The sequence below is a fragment of the Branchiostoma floridae genome, chromosome 12 (genome assembly GCF_000003815.2).
Source record: "Branchiostoma floridae strain S238N-H82 chromosome 12, Bfl_VNyyK, whole genome shotgun sequence".
In the NCBI taxonomy this organism is placed as follows: domain Eukaryota; kingdom Metazoa; phylum Chordata; class Leptocardii; order Amphioxiformes; family Branchiostomatidae; genus Branchiostoma; species Branchiostoma floridae.
The window spans coordinates 9243602-9256286 of record NC_049990.1 but is presented as its reverse complement, the minus strand read 5'-3'; the positions used below and the strand labels follow the sequence as shown (position 1 = coordinate 9256286).

Sequence of the window (12685 nt, the reverse complement as noted above, 5' to 3'; positions counted from 1 at the left end):
CTCATTCTGGGCTCCTTCGTGAGAATCGCTTGTCTGCATAAGCTTCGTCTTTGAAATATGAGATTAGCCGGGATAACCGTTGAAATTTCTTTCAGTATGTCATTGTTGCCAATGATGATGACATTGTTGTCCATTTTGCAGCATTTGAGTATGTTTTGTAATAGATACATCAGCTTGTGTGTATGATCGAATGGACTTCTGCTGAGCGAAACGTGATCATTCAAACCATCAAACATCCTCTAGATAATTGGACGATCCTTTGATCTGCAAATGTATCATCTCTCAAAATGTTACTATTGGGCTTCCGAGTAGATTTGTTTTATCAATGCTTATTACTAGTGCATATATTTATATCAATATTTCTCTGCTTCAGTAGCATTGTTTTATCAATGCTTATTACTGGTGTATATATCTATATCTACCTGTGCTTCAGTAGAATTGTTTTATCAATGCTTATCACTTGTATATATATGCATATTTCTCTATTTCTCCATCTATCTATATTTGCGCGTGTGTGTGCGTGTGATAAGAACCTAATGTTATACACTATTTTTTTCAATTTCCATAAATGAGCCAGAAAGTAGATTTACCTGATTTTCTACCAAGTAGAACCTTAGAAGACAGATTTTGGGGTAAATTTCAGACGTTTTTTTAAAGGTCAAGTACGCAGTGGCCAAATTTTCGACAGTCGGGCTGCCTGCATTTTTCAACCTCAATGCCCTTTCCCCGTGAATCAGAACGCTTTATGTTTCTGTAATGCCCAATTAGCTGGCAGGGCATTCAGGGGAACCCCCGCTGCGGCGATGCATGCGAAATTTTCCAGCTCCCATTTCCCATTTCACGTTGCTCTCTTCAAAGGGATGGGCGTGGTCTTATATGCATTTAAAAGTTGAACAAAGTAAGTTGCTGTATATATTTTTTTCGTTAGACGTGTCATTTTACCGAAACGTACATACACAGCGAGAAATATACATAGTGCATGGTTGTATAGTGAATATACAGAATATCTAGAGGAAGTTTCCCCCAAAATATTTTCATATATATATATATATTCATATATATATATTCTCCTGTAAGTATTTCGAGTTGGTGCATGGTATTTTCTTTCTTTTGGAACGGCTGGTGTCCGGTTGACAGTAAATAAAAAGGACGAACTAATTATGTTGTCAAGACAAATTATAGACAGCACTCTGACTTGCTAGTGGATGATAACCAGATGGCGACATTTAGTGGAAGTCCAGGTCTTATCCTGAATTTTCAATGGCAAAGTTTGACGGCAGATTTTCATTTTAGATTGTGACCCCAAATTGGGCTCTTTGTATTCTTGTTTGCTTTCTTTAAACTTTGAGCTCTTACAACTGAAAAAAGAAAATGAATAAATGAAATACTCTAAAGCAAAAAACAAAACAAAAACGGTTGAGTCTCTGAAACCAAGGTAGTTTAGAAAAATGCTTTTTTTAATGAACATTCAATTTGTAACGTTTACCTTTCCCCTGGATCCCTAAGACATTTTGCATAGTATCTCAAGCCTCAGACCGCGCATGCCAAGCTAATATACAACCATTTTAACATGCAAAACTGACGTGATGATTTCGTGCATTTTTCATACCCGTAATTACGACTAATTTAGAAGATAGCGGTGGCGATCCATTTCACTAATCCAGTGCCTTTGACAAAAGCAGTTGAACATGTCCATACAATATCGTTAACGGTACAGTCACATTCCTTCAGTCTCGTGCGATTTTGTCGCCGTAGAAAATTTCAGTAGGCTGTGACAGAACCAACCACATTAAGGCATATAAATTTTGTCGGACGTATGTAGCATACATGTGCAACAATATAAACCGTTCTAATTCTCGCTCTTTGCCCTGTACATCGTTTTCTTGAAGAGACACTAAAAGACATCTGCAATGGAAAATAATAACGCATCCGTACGCAGAGCCCCCAAGCTTTAGAGAAATTACTGCAATGCATTTCTTGCTCTTTGACATTTCACTCACACACCGCAACAGACCTTTACAACTCACGACTACAAAAGGAAGACCAGGTGATTTATCTCTGCCAGGTGTAATGCCTTCACCAGGACAAAGGAGCGTATCTACGTGCCAAGATACGATCAGCGCGTATCGACATTTTCTCGGTTATACCCAGGAGACCTGTGGGGGTTTTACAAGGGGATAAAGATATTCAAGTCAGGAGCGGTGGACTGTGTTGGAAAGGCAAGAAGGTCTATGTCACGGAACGCGTGGAATACAAACTAGCCATTGAATTTATCACATAGGACTGGTGTGTTATATAGAGTTATATTTGTATTGTGTGAAGATCTGGTCACATTTGAACGCTGTACACACACGTGGTAAACTAGTGACTAAAATATTTAACAGTAGCATGCATGTAATCATCACTTATTTTAAAATGCTTGGATTTCGCAGTAGGGAGGAAAGGCATTGATCAAGGTCGTTTAAAATTCATAGTTAGTAACACGGGTGAACAAAACAAAAATGTTCGCGATGGTGGTTAGGTGTGACGGGTCGTTCAGTGTAATATAACCAGCTGCTGCCGCACCGCGTGCCTGCGAAGCTGGTGTGTTACGCCGAAGGGCGGTTATACCAGCTATATAGATACAGATACAGATACAGATGGGTTTAAGTTCGCGATGGAGAGGTCCCCGCGAAAGCCGCGAACCTGCACCGCAAACATTTCCCCGGCCTTTTACGCTGTCTCACTAAATACCGAAAACAAACGAAAACAACTCGAAAAATACTGAAAACAACTCTACACAAGCCTAAGTTGTTTTCGGTTGATTTCGGTAATTAGTGAAAGTTGTTTTGGGTTATTTTCGGTATTTGGTGAGATGCCTTTCACCTCCTTGCTTTCACGTACCTGGTCAGAAGATGTCCAGAAGGAAATGGCGGGAACATCACCGCTATAGGGTTATGAAAAATGAAGTTAAAGTAGGTACCCTGTTATGAGTTTATCTTCTGTGTTATCTTACAGAATATCCCTATAACGATAGAACTACAGTACACTGAAAAATATGAGCTAAGTGCATACTTACAAGTGGTTTGTGGAATGCATTATGATTGAAACTAGAACTAAAGATGTCTACTTCAACCCTAGAATGGAGGTTTTGGGGGACTTAAGTTTATTTGAGGAAAACCCGATTCGTGTATTTCATAAAGAACTGAAACAAATAGATTTATGAATGTTTCAATGCCATACGCATAAGAAAGCCCGATTCATACATTTTTCAATAACTTCATCTGATTCAAATCAAATCCGAAATATCCCCCCTTTTCAGTCAGTTTCTTTCAGTTTCAACACCAATTGTTGCATGTGTTGTTTGATACTGACGTCACCGTTGCCATGGTGACAGGTCCAACTAAGATCTGATGATATGGCGCATGTTCTATTTGACATATCAAAAGGCAGACAAGTAGGGATAATTAGTTGTGTGCTTGCTCCACTTCATTAAATCACTTTAATTGAAAAGCAATCATTTTCAATGGTTACCTTTGTTCTTGAAGGCTTTCAGATGAGATGGAGATGATGAGCTGTCTTTTTGATTTCGATCTACGAAATCATCAATTATGAAATATCGATAGACGGGGCCCTAAGTATTTTGTTGCGCCAATGAATAAAATGTGCGAAAATATTTTTTTCCTTCTAGAACTCAGGTTAACATTAAGACCTGCTCTGTAGGAACAAAAATGTAAAGCAATTGTACATAAATTCAAGGATATTAGAGAATGATACATTGTCATTATACATGGACGTCCAAAAGACGGGTTAACAACTCTTGTTTTTATTTCCAATGAACCTTTCATATTCCAGAAGTACTTCCACCTTTACAAGAACAAGCGAGGGAAGTGTGAATCGCAAAAGCTCTCAGCAATGTCTGCATTTTAGAAAGGTTTTCATTGGCGATAGAAAAAGAAAAACATCATTGACTCTAATTAAACGTTGAATTCTCAGTGTCTCTTCCCAATGAAATGGCCCAGTGAGTAGAGTTTTTGTCTTGAATTCAGTAGGCCGTGAGTCTTGAGTTCCATCCCCGGCTGAGACATAACAAAGCCTTTTAAGTGATATACATACTGCTTTCTCTGCGTAGCTCCCAGCATGTAGGAAAGATTAGGGTAGTTGAGCACGCACTACTATCAGTAGACTAGACCCCTGCTGTATGTAGCGATTGCACAAAGTTGTGTGGCTATTGAAGCGTTGATGGACACCTCCGAAGGTACCACCTGGTCTGGGAATGACTTCAACTATTTTTTATTACTTTCCAATGGCAGCCACGTCTTTCTTGTGGTAAGCACCATATGGATGCGCTACTGATAAGCGACACACGGTGACACCGTCACGGCGTGTTCAACCTGTTGGCTAAATGGGCCCAGGTACAATCTAAATGGAAATGTTGGCGAGCTTCGTATCCTTTTGGTCGCTGCGCTTTTGCATGCCGATACAACGAATTTAGAGGCATTTACCATTTCGATGAGCATCCACGGGTAAAGCTGCGCTCCCACCGCACTTGTGTCAAGCTTGCGTCACTGTGGGGTTCGTTCACTTCTCACTGTTTTGGTATTTTCTCCGATTTTTCATAAGGCCCCCATTCCACTTGACGGCGCTCTCACCGCGCTCTCACGGCGATGGCAAACTTGCCCATCGCCGTGAGAGCGCCGCGATAACAGAAAAAGCTGCTCTAGTGGAATCTCTCCTGCGACGCCAGCGCGCTCTCAGCGCGACGGAAAACTCAAAGGACAGCAATTTTTATGGGCTGCCAAGAACTTTAAAGATTACTCAACGAATTTCAGAGATAAAGAACGAGATTTCTTACCTTTTGTGTATTTTATTGTATTTCAAGTCATACTTTTAATAAACTGATAAATTACAAAATCAAGGCTGTAAACAATTCCAATTTTGCTCACCGTAGAGACGTTCAGCGTGAGTCTAAGATCATCTATACGCTTGACTTGCTGTTTTTAAAAATTAAATTTGCCATGTAACTTGTTCAAAATGAATATTATTATCATGCCAGGTTATTATCGTAAATTATAGAATAGTGAAACGATTTGATCTATTGAAAATAAGTCTTCTATAATCTCAATCTACAGGTTAAGAACATGAAAACTAAAATGTTATTCTGTTAACATTTAAAAATAAGACATAATAAACCTTTGTGTTCTTGATTATTCTATCTCAATTTAATTCATTGTACATTTTGAACATTTCTCCGAGTTCTTTCTCGTCAATTTGTGTTATATCTAATCTGGAGTAATCCTGTGACTCGAAACGCTGAATAAAGCACCGTATGTGTAGTTGTCCAATTTGTTTAACCCATGATTTTAATTAGGAAGTGATTCATGACACAAAAGTATGATTTTGACAACAAAATTCATCAAAATATACTTCTTCAAGAATAAAGACCGCATGAACTATAGTTGAGAGCGCAGCGAGAGCGCGGTAAGATCGCCGTCCTAGTGGAATGGGGCCTATCATATACCATTGTTTAGCCCTATTGGCGCTCACCGCGCTCTCTTGGCGCTCTCACGGCGCTCTCACGGCGATCATTGTTGCATCGCCATCCTCGGCGCTCTCACGGCGATGGTATGGCAGGGCTCCATACCATCGCCGTGGTGACGGCGCTCTCGCCGCGATGGCACTCCCGCCGCGCTCTCACGGCGCTCTCACCGCGCTCTCATCGCGCTCCCATGGCGATCCCACCGCGCTCTCACCGCGATGGTCAAATTTGCCATCGCCGTGAGAGCGCCGCGAGAGCGCCGTCCCAGTGGAATGGGGGTATAACTTAGATATTGCGTTATACGTAGAAGTATGACTAAGAAGACGACAAAATACACAAAAAGAAAGAAAATTCGTTCTTTATCTCTGAAATTCGTTGTGTATCTTTCGAACCCCGCAGTGACGCAAGCTTGACACAAGTGTGGTGGGAACGCACCTTAAGGTTGTGACGCTTCAGTATAGTAAATCTGTTACGCCCACTGCATCCCGCATTATGAAATTAGGCAACTCTAGCTCTAACTTGTGGATGACATGCGCGCGCGCATCAAGTATCGTTCGTTTGTAGAAAATTTCGTTTGAAGAAGTGAAGCTCGGCAATTATATGCTGTAATCAACAACAAAGAAAGAACGGGTACTGAAAAGCAAAGTCTTCCAAAGTCAAAAAAGAAGATGTGAAAGAACGAAAATAAAGACTTTATTGTCTGGAGTACAATGTTCTGTGTGTTGTTCAACTTCTTGACCACTTGCATTCTATACTGAAGGCAATTTTTTGTCCATCTTTACTTTCGTACGCTCGCATCGGTTTTGCAGTGCCCAGGGGATGTCATCGATAACGAAATCAAAACGGCCTAAGTAGTACATTAAATGCAACGTTTTCAAATCCTTTTTACTCTAACTACACATTTCGCACGGTGCCAGGTTTCACAGCCGTAATGCCCAGGAATGGGAATCTAATTCACCTGTGTTTGCAAAACACATCAGGCAAGATAACGACATGAAAATCACTAAATTTGCCCTCGAACCACACAGGACATGCGTTTAATAGCGAGAAATTCCGACTATCCGAAATAACTAGCAAGGAAGCCAGTATGGAAAATGGTCTAAACATGTTTTTGATAATTTTGAAGATTATACATAATCGGTAAGGCAGACAACTAATGGTATCCGTTCAGAATCATTTGCCAAATGTGTCACAAAATCCTCGATCTTCGTAGTTCATTCATTCGGTCATTCTTGTATTAAATGATGCAGCATATTTTTCATTTTCGGTCAATTTCAATTATCTTGTCAACAGACGTGAATTCAATTATCAGAAAGAAATCGCTCGGTCTTTTCTTATGCGTTTGTCGTTGACTGACTTCAGGAAGAAGACCTAAAAGTTTAAAACACGACAAAAAGTGCGATAAAAGTGCATAAGAGAACTGTCTGCAAGGTAATTACATCTGTGATTTAAGCAAATGTCTATGCAATCAGCAAATCTTATCTAGTAATTCTAGCCACACCCAAATAATGGAAAATAATGACTTCATTGCGTTTCATGTAGTCTTCACTTCTCAGTTCCCATTTTCTTTTACCCCCTAGCATTAATGTGAATTTAGCTCAATGTGAATGGATGCACCACCTTGATTTTTCTCATTGTTATACATACCTAAACAAATGGACGATTTTCGAAAAAACCCAACTCGTAACCCATTTTTATGAGCGGCTTATGCATAAAGATAATTTCATTACGTGTGCACCTGTTTTAAAATCTATCCATTATTTAGTCAGATGAATATGTGCAATCAGTGATGCACCCTCAAGCGTAGCGAATGCAGGCTAACTGAAAAGAATGCATAATACTGATTGTATTGATTATTCACCTCCTCAATCAGAATCCCCAAAAGGATTAACATAGTCATAAAAGAGCTCACCCCAGATACTTAGGCACTAAATTTATACTGTAAATGCAAAAATTTTCGCGGTGGATTAATGTTCGCGGTTTTCGCGGTGGTTTAAAACCACTGCGAACATTTTTCCATGGCAGTAAGAGATTACAGTGCATACCGAGAACTTAAAAACCACCGCCTAAAGTCCTTTTTCCCGCTACCGCGAAATAATATGCCCGCGAACTTAAATGCATTCACAGTATTTTGCACTCTATTCATTTACACTCTATCTATTTTAGATTTTGCTAAAAAGCGTACGCTCTCAGATACCTACAGATGTGATAGAGGGCCTACGTGAATAATGACAAATTATAGACAGCACGCTGACTTGCCTGTAGAAGATAACCAGATAGCAACACCTATAGTGGAAGTCCAGGTATTATCCTGAATTGTTAACGGCAGATTTTGACAGTAGATATTTAGAGTATGACTCCAAATTAGGCTCTTTGTACTATTGTTGGACTTTTTAAAAAACTTTGAGCTCTTACAACTGAAAAAAGAAAATGAATAAATGAACTATTCTAAAGCAAAAAAGAAAGGTTGAGTCTCTAAAAGCAAGGTAGTTTAGAAAAATGCCTTTTTTTTAATGAATATTCAATTTGTAACGTTTACTTTTCCCGTAGATCGCCAAGACATTTTTGATCTTAAGTAATACCTACAGATGTGAATAATGAATGTAGGAAGATGTCAACTTAAAGTCTACTTCATACATCTCACCATGAACGACTCACACTCACGTATTCCCGTAACATTTATGAGGTTAAACGTGTAGGACACTCTTACATGCTGCAAAATGTCATCCGTGTTATCTATGCATGTTGGAACACACTGCGTTTGTATATAACATCATTAAAATTCCCCTGGTGTCACCCCAAATCGCTCAGGTAAATATCAAGAGTCATGCAACTGACCTATTTTGTTAGTATCGTTATTACTATATCTTAAATATATAAAGGAAGAACACATGGAAGGTGAAACATGAAATACATATAAAAGCTTTATAATCTGTAGCGTGTCCTTTTTCTCTTGAGACACGGCCGATTATCACGACGTAATAATTGACGCCTTTCAAATCGCCTTTCTTACCGTAGCTTTGTTACTGCTCGGTGGCCTGACTTTTTTACGACAAATTGTTCATGGCGTAAGTGTTCATGTTTCACATTTAGTGTTCTTAGAGATGACAACTCATTTGAGTAAGCTTTTAGCTACATTTACATAAATGATGACACATTGTCGCAATCTAATGTGATCAGAACGCCAGTGGTACCTTAGAAAGCCCCCTGAACCCCTAATTAAATGTGGAGTCGCACACCAAGTAAGCAAAAGCACCCAAGGGACCATCTGTAAGGAAATGAGGTGCCCATTAGCACGCATCATTTTTGAGGACATTGGAGCAGAAAAAATCCGAGATCTTGTCAAGATAGGGTCTTCAGATTCTAGATAAGACTATTATATGTACTTCTGTTTATTAGAAAACTAAGCTTAGTACTTAAACAGCTATTTATTTGCCATATCATGTGAAACTATTCGGGTGGACAGAAATTAGTAAATTCAGCTTGAAATATTGAGCTCGGTGATACTTTGCCACATCATATGTAGGGGCTAACAAAATAAATGGAGAAAACCGTACGTTAAGATCGAACTAATCCACGTAAACAATAATTAGAAGACTCGTAATTTACAAACAAAGGGATGGAAGGAAAAAAAAGGAAAAGCAAATTTAATCCCCATGTTCTGAAAAACCAGCAACATCCCTTAATCTGTTCTAATCCACCTGTCAATGCTCTCTTGGCGATCAGACTTGTATTGCCTTTTATGGAAACCGCCTCAGAGAAGGACTTCATGTGTAATTACCCAGAAAACGTTGGATTTAAAGTGACCATTAAACCGTAAGAGAGACCGGAAGTCATCGGCACCAATTTTTTTCACATCGATAAAGCAGGAAAATAGAAATGTTTAACCTTAATCCGTACACCTAGGTTGGTTTTGTACCAAAAAACTCTGCTTTCTGTAGTTTCTGTAGTTTCTAGTTGTTTTGTTGCACGACAGTTTGTTACTTTACACACAGAAAAGTGCTACGTTATTTATGATGCTTTTATGGTGAATTTGACATAAATATCATAAACAGGTACACGAAACAGCTGTATAAATTTATCAGTTTTGAAACTTGTACGGACATGCGTTAAATTGTTTTAACAAATTCTACAACATGCTTAATCGAGTTGTTTGGAACTCCCAACCATTGCGTCCCTGTCAGAGATAGAGTGGTAACGATGTTGACAACATTATTATCACTGCAGCGACTTGTTCGCAGCGTTGATATAATGATGGATATGCTCGTTAGACCGAAGTCAAGCCGGTCTCCTGTAATCATCGCCAATCTTACAGTACATTATTGAAGCTCTGGTGCATAATGTTCAGCAATAAGGCTCTATTGTGATAGAATCAGAAAGTGGTTGAACTTCACGACGTGTGATTCGAACTTCATCGGGAAGTTTTCTACGTGACTAAATGGTATCTCAGATTGAAGCAATGCATAGTTATATCACGTACGACCATTTCACATTACTGTATTTTATTGCCAATGTAAAAAAAAAACTGTATTTCATTACCAATGTAGACTGTTTTTCATTGCCAATGTAGACTGTTTTTCATTGCCAATGTAGAAGACTGTATTTCATTGCCAATGTAGACTGTTTTTCATTGCCAATGTAGAAGACTGTATTTCCTTGCCAATGTAAACTGTTTTTCATTGCCAATGTAGACTGTTTTTTTAATTGCCAATGTAGAAGACTGTATTTCTTTGACAATGTAGAAGACTGTATTTCATTGACAGTGTAGAAGACTGTATTTCATTGCCAATGTAGAAGGCTGTATTTCATTGCCAATGTAGAAGGCTGTATTTCATTGCCAATGTAACAGAATGTATTTCATTGTCAATGTAAACGGTTATATTTCGTTGCCAATGTAAAATCCTTGCGATAGCCATGTTTGAAGAGTATTCAGCTTGCATTCGGTAGGTTGTGAGTTCGATACCCACCAAAGTCAAAAGAATAACATTAAGAATTTGAAGTAGAATCTACCGAGAGTTAATGCTGCTGCTAATGCACTTCGTGCACGTTTATCAATCGGTATCTGGATTCATGAGTTACGTAACGAACTTAACTACGTTTATCGTTCCGTTAACACGCTAGAATTTGATTACCGTGGCAGGGTGAAATACAGCGTGCTGACTAGGGCTGGGTATCGGTACGGTGTACCGGTACAAAACCGGTTTTCTCAGTGGACCGGTCCAGAAAAACCGGACCTGAAAAAAATCGGTAAACCGGATGTTGAACCTATTGGAAAATGAACATATTATATGATTAGACATTCAAACGTTTTTCGGCTAACCGGTCGAAGAAAATAACAAGAGCGAAGCAGAGTAGAGTTTATAGTCATTTCTACCAAGTTTTACAATCAATCGTACAGAAGCAGTTAGCCTTGTAGAATTTTATAACGCCAGTGGGAGTCCAATACTCTACAAAACAGATTTCTTTGTTGCGAAATGGACCATTGTTTTGAGTATCGTCTATTCACAAGTTCTCACATACTGAATCAGATCCAGGTTCAGGTCCGGACCTGGACCTGATCCTCTGGATCTGAACCGTACCTGGACCTGAATCTTCCGTACCGGTACCCACATCTAGTGCTGACGGAGGGAGATGTTAGGAGTCACTATATGTTTCGTTCGTTTTGTTCAGGACTCTAAACTCGTGTTTTGGATGATCAAATCCATTTCATCTATTGCTGTATGGGTACAAAAAGCAGTCATTTTCAACTGAAAATATAGCATACAATATTTTAGGGTTAAAACTAACAAAGGCGTAGATATAATCAATGGGTATCATAACAATAAAGATAAATAAATGTAGCCCAATATTTTCTTGAGACAGCATTTGCACGCGTTAACTGAGAAAAGTGGGTGGTGAATCAATATGTTTTTTTTCGTGTAGCTACTGTGGCTTTGGTTTCAGCCAAACACACCTTGTACAATTACATTTTTTTTCAATCATAAATGTTGGATTCTGCATTTCAAATGCAGAGGTGCAGCGCTTGAGGCCAAAGCCTGAAGCTACCCCATACACGGTATCACTGGCTTTACACTACCGTCCGAAATGGCGAATGCAACCCTCATCCTCCTTTTCCACCCTACGGATTCACGGAATTTGACGCATATTTAAGCAGTAGAATTGCTTTTTATACTTAAGTTTCTTTTTACTTTCCTCTCAGGGATAGGCAACCATGGCTGACCAACTGACAGAGGAACAGATCGCTGAGTTCAAAGAGGCCTTCTCTTTGTTCGACAAAGATGGGGACGGTGTTATCACTACAAAGGAGCTGGGGACTGTCATGAGATCGCTGGGTCAGAATCCAACTGAAGCCGAACTGCAAGTATGTTCTTTTGATTCTAATCTAAAGGGGCAAAAATGTAACGTGCGTTTGAATCATTTGTCAGACCACAACAACTGTGTAGAGACAATGGTACTTTATAACGAAGTTAATATAAAAAATTGTGATGAATAGCAATGTCTTGCCAGTATGCTGTAATCTTTGCCTAGCGCCTCGTGTCAACATTTACGTATTCATAATTTAAAACGGGTTATGAGTAAAATAGTTCGTACCAGTTTGCTAAACCTAAGCGACCTGTCTCTGAACCTTCGAAAGTTTTATAAACGAGATCTAATCGTCGACAACAGATAATCATTTTTGTATTGATCTGTGAATTAGTGTTATCTTAATGTATCATAAGTTAACATTTTCTTTACATCAATATGTTTGTATCACACTCAGTGAGAAATAGTCACCTCAAAATGTGATTTGCGCTTTCTTAACTTTGATATGTATTATTCGTAATGTTGATTTTGGTATATTACGTACATACATGTTTCGTTAATATTGTTTAGCCCGGGCCTTTTTTTTAGGTCATTCACGCATCTCTTGACCTGTGTTAGAATTGATGGTATACAGTTTTGTTTTGTTTTGATATATGTTTCTCATTTATTTATATTGATTTCAGGCCTTGGGACAGTTCGCCAAGCTCTTTCTCTGCGTGTAAACTGATAAAATATTTTTATTTTTATTTCTTTCTTTCATTTTAGGCCCGCCCGTCAACAGCATATATGTTCAACGCTGCTCAGTTTTTTTTTTACGAAGTCACAATATTGTTTTCACACCTTAGTTCTTATATGATTTGGATT

At 38.8% G+C, this 12685-nt stretch overlaps 1 pseudogene; it reads left to right on the top strand.

Annotated features, from left to right (window-relative positions):
- The window catches only part of LOC118427677, a 35058-nt pseudogene that overhangs the window by 3520 nt on the left and 18853 nt on the right, over positions 1-12685 (top strand).